Below are 6,684 nucleotides of genomic sequence, written 5' to 3'. Positions count from 1 at the left end.
GACCTGTCATTGCTGATGGACAGATACCAGAACCAAAACTTTAATCTCTTATTTACTGATATGGATTGAGTGTGCTGGAGATGATTCATGTAAGCTGACACATAGGAGGCTCCTCAGTATTTGTTAAATGAATCAAAGATTACGTCCTGCTCAAGACTGAATTCACATTGCCAAGAGGAGAGGCAGTGGACTAAAAGGATGATCTCTACCAGTATCCACCTGCCTCTCCGGGGCCAAGGCCTACTTACAAATCCTTATCAACTGTCCTGCCTTCTCATTTTTCTGCTTTACTAAATAAATGTAAGCATCCTCTGAGATTGACGGTTTTGTATTTGTGATCAGGCCAGTGGTTTTCAGATACTAGTAATAAACTGCTTCAGAAATTCCTTATTGTAAAATTCATGTAGCTTTTTACCCACTTGTTCTTTGTGTAAGGTCTCTTCTCTCCTGATAGACTGGGAGGCAGGGTCCACATCTCCCAGCCTGTGCATGGTCCACATACTTGCGCATGTTGCTCGATTCAGGCAGGTGAATGAGTACATGAGGGTAGGCAGTTCTCAGGCATGCTGCTCCCCTCCCCCATCACTGTTTACAAGTCCTTGTTTTTGGAGAATACTTTTCTTTTAGGCAAGGAAGTATATTTCATCCATTCAAAGACATTACACAACCATAGGGTATCAAATATTGGACCATATCTTGGGAAGAGGACTTGACAAGCAGGTGATGAAGATAGTTCTCTTCTCAGAGGAACAACTGGGGTCACCTGTTATCTCTCTAAACCTTATATTTCTATAAGGTTTTAAAATCTATTTTTTCTTTTTTTTTTTCTATTCTCTTTATTAATATTTTGATATCTGGGTTTATTTTTTATTGATGCATATTATTTGTACATATTTATGGGGTGCAAGTGTTACAAACACAGAATGTGTAATGATCAAGTCAGGGTACTTAGGGTACCCATCACCCTGAGTATTTATGTGTTGGGAACATTTCAAATTCTCTCTTTGGGGTATTTTAAAATACAGAATACAGTGTTGTTAGCTGTAGTTAACCCTTCTCTGCTATCTAGCATTAGAACATACTCCTTCTGTCTAACTGTATATTTGTACCCACTGATGACTTTCAATCCACAATCACACACCCTTCTCAGTCTCTGGTATCTATCATTCTACTCTGCCTTCATGAGATTTCTCAAAAAACTAAAAATAGAACTACCATGTGATCCAGCAATCCCACCGATTATTTTTCCAAAGGAAAGGAAATCAGTATATCAAGGGATACCTGTACCTCCATGTTTATTGTAGCTGTTTACAATAGCAAAGAGAAGGAATCAGCTTGGGTATCCATTGATGGACAAATTGATAAAGAAAATATGGTGTGTAGTATATGTACACAATGGAATACTATTTGGCCATAAAAAAGAATGAGATCATGTCATTTGTAGCAACGTATAGACCCAAGCCACTAGTAGACTGTAAGCCAGGCACAGAAAGACAAATATTGTCTAGGTTTTTAAAGGCGGTTTTTGCCGCAATGATGAAGACTTATTTTTTAAAAAGTTACTAGTTGCCAGGCATGGTGGCGTGCACCTCTAGTCCCAGCTACTTGGAAGGCTGAGGTAAGAGGATCACTTGAGTTCAGGAGTTCAAGTCTAGCCTGGATAATATAGTGAGACTTCATCTCTAATTTTTTTTTTCTGTATTTTATTGTAAAGATGTGAAGTACAAGTCAGGAGTAGGCACATACGTAGTCTACATGCAGGTGAAGTTTGGGCCGCCAACTGTTCCTCACTTTTCCTGGTTTAGGATCAGATATACTGAGAGATGTTATGTGCCCCCCTGGCAGTGTCCCGCTACTGCCAATCCCTCTCTCATAGTATGATGAATGTTCAGGACTCACTATCACTGAGTTTGATGGACTTTAAATCCATCTAAGTTGCTATGAAGTCCATAATTTTGTCCTTTATGGCTGCATAATTCTCCATTTTGTGTGTGTACCACATTTTCTTTATCCAGTCCATTTTCTTCCTTTTTTTTTCTTTTTTTTTTGAGTTGGAGTCTCACTCTGTTGCCCAGACTGGAGTGCAGTGGCATGCTCCTGGACACTGCAGCCTCGACCTGCTGGGCTCCAGCGATCCTTCTGCCTCAGCCTTCCAAGTAGCTGGAACTACAGGCGTGCACTACCACACCTGGCTAGTTTTGATTTATTGTAGAGATGAGGTCTCGCCAAGTTGCCCAGGCGAGTCTCGAACCCGCGGGCTCAGGCAATCCACTCACCTCAGCCTCCCAAAGTGCTGGGATTACAGGCTGAGCCACGGAGCCCGTCTATCCAGTCCATTTTCAATGGGCAGCAGGGTTGGTCCCATGTTTTTGCTATTGTGAATAGTGCTGCAATAAACATGCATGTCCAAATATCTTTTTTGTAGAATAATTTGAGTTCCTCCAGGTAAATTCCTAGGGGGGATTGCTGGGTCATATGGAGGGTCAATTTCTAGTTCTTTTAAAAATTACCACACTTTTTTTTATAGAGGTTGAACTAGTTTGTACTCTCACCAACAGTTTAGGAGTGTTCTCTTTTCTCTGCATCCTCGCCAGCATCTATTGTTTTTCTGCTAATTTTTAAAAAAGTTATGCATGCACATTGTGAAAAAAGGTGAAAAGCCAGGTCTCCCTTCCAATCCTGTCCCCTAGCTACCTACCCATTTCCTCTTCCCTGAGGCCACCACTACCACCATTTCCTTGTGTGGCTTCCCAGAAATATTTTGGGCAGAAATATGGGACACTATGTATACTGTCTGTACCTTGTTTTCCCAGTTACTGTGTCTCAGCCATTGCGATTTAATCATTGCCTAACTTGGAAATGTTGATTGTTTCTTTGTTTTATTGTGCTGCAAATGGGCTAGTATAGTTATGGTATGCTGTATCAAAGAATAGCGCATCTTCAGTTTGGTATTTTCCTCCAAATTTTGCTGAGTTATACTCCCACGAGCAGTGTCTGAGAATATCTATCCCCCACATGTTCTGATCCAGTTGAATCAGAATGGGCCTCCTGAGGAGGGAGAAGCTACCCTGTCTAGCAAACTTCTGGACTGGAAACAAGCTGCTGTCACTTGTTGACTTCTTCAGGTGGATCTCAGTGATCAAAACATAGGGAAAGGTGTGACACTTACTTGGGGAACTCAGAACCAGCCCCACAGTTTAGGCAAAAACCATAGTGTGCTGGGAGCCTAGAACTGTGACCTCATTCTGGCCATTAAAAGCATAAACTCTGACTGGGAAGACGAGTGACTTTTGGGACACAAGAGGAACAGGAATCCTTTTACGTTAATGATACAAAAGTACAGCCGAGGTTTGAGGGCAAGGGGTCAGCTTGGCTTGCCTAGGATCACTGCATGAGAGCCCAGAAGGGCAGTGGGATGGAGAGTGCTGCAGTATCTTCTGCCAGGAGCAGGCTCCCTTCCACCATGGTCTCTGGGAATCTACCTTCTGTGCCCTTTGCAAATGGTATCTCTGCTGCAAATTTTGCCCAACGTTCAGATGAAGTGCCAAGTCCCTTACAGAACCCCTGCAGGTTGGCCTACCTTTTCTGCTCTTTGTACTCCTGAGTTTACAGTGGCCTTCGTTCAAGGGGCAGCCGTTCTTTCCCTAGTAAGAGTATAGATGAGGGCAGAACTTCTTATTCTCTGTATCCAATGAAGCCTGGAAACAGCTTTTCAGGAGCTGTGGGTTTGCTGAGCCTGAGCAGAGGAAGGCACCAGATAAATTTGAAGATCTGGGTTCTGGTTCTGGTGTAACCACGTGCCTGTAAAATAAGGACAATGCTTGCCTCTTTGATTTCCACTTAGTGTTGTGAGGGTTAATTGAGATCATGTGTGCGAAGCTCATTTGTAATATGTGCAGCAGGTACTTTTGTTACTGTTTCGAGTAGTGGAAAACCTGTTGGAACAGACAGGATGAGACAAGACCACTGTGGCCTTGACGCCTATACAGAGTTGTTCATTTGGGTGTAGGAAAGTCTGAACAGGGAAGGATTGTAGTGGAAGTAGAGTCAGGTCAAAGGAAGATTTGTCTAGGATTGATATAAAGGATGGGTTGGGGAGTGGGCAGGGAGGAAGGAAAGAGGAGTTTTGTTAGGACCAAAGAGGAGGCAGCGATTCCAAGGTTACAGACCTGAGTGATGCCACCGACAGCCATCTGGGGAAGTGGAACTGGTGCTCTCAGAGAAATGAGCCTCACTTTCCAGCCTACTAAGCTGGAGGTGATGGTGCCATGCCCCAGTGGCAGACACAGAGACATAGGACAGGTGTCTGGGAAGGAGAGAAAATCACTAGCACAGAGGCAAAATTTGGAAACAGGAGAATCAAGGAGCTCTCCAAGGGACTAGAGAGAGACCCAGGATGTCAGGGGCTGGCCAGGTGAGTGCTTTCAGTTAAAGGATAGGAGAAATAGAAAGCCAACACAAGAAACTGACATCCGCATCTTTCGTCGTCTAAATACCCAGACTTGTTTAAGTAGTCCTGATTCAACGTGTGTGTGTGTGTGTGTATGGTAGAGGCAGGAGCTCACAATATTGCTGAAGCTGGTCTTGAACTCCTGACCTCAAGTGATCCTCCAGTCTTGGCCTCCCAAAGAGCTAGGATTACAGGTGTGAGCCACTGTGCCTGACCGGATTCACCAGACTTTTAAGAGTTCTGCCTTTGCTCTTGTTGGATAGACCTACCCTTTATAGGTATTCTTAAAAGGCTAGCCCAATTATTTTTGTAGTTTTGCATAATACTTAGTTTTGAGAGTTCTTTGAAAATGAAACTGATATTACAGAATAATCTGTCCCCAAAGGATTCCTAAATTTGCTAAAATGCCTTTCTAAATAATGATGGCTTGCCAGAAGTGTTTGGCATATTTCTTTTTTTAAAATAAAGTCACTCAAGTGGGATGGTAAGGTTTTCTTAGGCTGGCACTGGTACTGGTGGCTGCCTCTGCTCCTGGGAGTACAGACATGGCACGCTGTGGTTGTGCCTCATCTGTCCTCAGCTCTCGTCTGTGACCATACCTGACTCTGAGCAGGCTGGCAGTTTTCCTGAGTACACAGGAGTGAGGGAGTATGACATGGCATGGTGGTGAAAGCAGGCTGACATCGCCCCCAGAAGACTGGAGTGAGGAGTGAGGAAAGGCAAGTCGGGGTTGGGGGTGAGGCTGGGAGAGGGACGGGGAGGGGTAAGGCTGTTATTTTCTTCCTGGTCTTTATGTTCCTGAGCCCTATTCCATAACATCCCAAAGGCCAAAGCCTGCCGCTGGCTAAATTAGCCTTGTGTTTGGAGCCTGTGACTGTGCCCGGAGAGATGAGGGATGCCTGAGCAGGTTCAGTGAGCAACTTGGTTGAGGTCACCTTGACTGGCAGAGGAAGGGCATCTGCCCTCCTGTGGAAAAGACAGGAAATGGCTTTCATGTCACTTCTAGGTAGCACTCAGTGTGGCAAGCGAGCCTCTGATTGGATGAACCCAGCAGTGAAGCAGTTTCTGTGGTGATGCTGAACCAGACAAGTGGTTACTGTTGCAGCTCGAGAATGAAAAGGTCGTTTGGGGAAGGCAGAGGAGGCAGAAAGTTAAGTGCTATGTTCCTTACAAAATGTCGCCACCGTCACCTGCCACCACCCTTCGTCCATACAGATTACAGATGGGATTTTTGCGGACTACTAGCTGACAATGAAAACACATTTTGAGTACAGTTTTACCCTCGACTGATGCTTTTCCTGGACTGCAACTTAAATAAATGTCAGTCACCGGACCTTTCAGTTGCTCTGTTCTTTTAATTAAAAGATGGTTCTAAGCAACATCCAGTCGTGGCCTATTTATTATTTATCAAGCATCTGCCTTCCAGCAGTTAGTGAAAGGTCAGTGGCTTCAACAGAGCTTTGTTTTTGGTGAGCAGCTTAGATGAAAAAGATATGCAATCACTCTCTGCTCCCTCCTGTTTGCTTCTGGGCAGGACACTGTTTAGTAGTCATTGTGGCATTTAGGATCGCAGGCCTCTGAAACACCCAGAAAAGTGCTTGTGCATCCCTTGCTGCTGAACATTTCTCCAAAAGTAAACATCAGGTTGTGATTATGGTTAATAATGAGATATTGATTGTTGGAAAATGTCACCGCCCGGGACCAATGGGCTCCAGCACCACTAGATGGCGCTGCACTCTCATGCTGTCCGACTACAGTCACTTTATTTCCTTGCCTCGGGGTACCTTGACTTTCAAGGTTGGCGAGTGTCCTTGTAAAATAATGTTCTGGCTGAAATTTAGAAAGCTGAGGTCCTAGGGTGCTATGGGGATGGGGTAGAGATGGGAGGGGGCAGGCCACGGGACAAATGACAGAAGCCTGCGGGGGAAGCAGCACTGTTTGCACCGTAATAGGCGTCGGAGAGGAAGGAGCCGACTGTGCCGGGCCCGGGAGAGTCTGCCCCGAGGCGCGCTTCCTAACCCTCTGCGGGCAATGTCACAGCGGCGGAGGATGGCGGAGGACGGCGGGAGAGAGGACCGCGGCGGAAACACCCAGGCTTTGGAGAACAGGCCTGGGCTCGAAACCCCGCTCTGTCATTTTATCTTGTGACATCAGGGGAGTTCGTGCACCACTCGAGCCTCCGTGTCCTTATCTGTAAAACAGGAGAGTAGTAACATCTGTCTCATGGGTTGTTG

The sequence above is a fragment of the Carlito syrichta genome, unplaced genomic scaffold (assembly GCF_000164805.1).
Source record: "Carlito syrichta isolate Samal-C Ts95f unplaced genomic scaffold, Tarsius_syrichta-2.0.1 Scaffold303195, whole genome shotgun sequence".
Taxonomy (NCBI): Eukaryota; Metazoa; Chordata; class Mammalia; order Primates; family Tarsiidae; genus Carlito; species Carlito syrichta.
Note: the sequence above shows the minus strand (reverse complement) of the source record.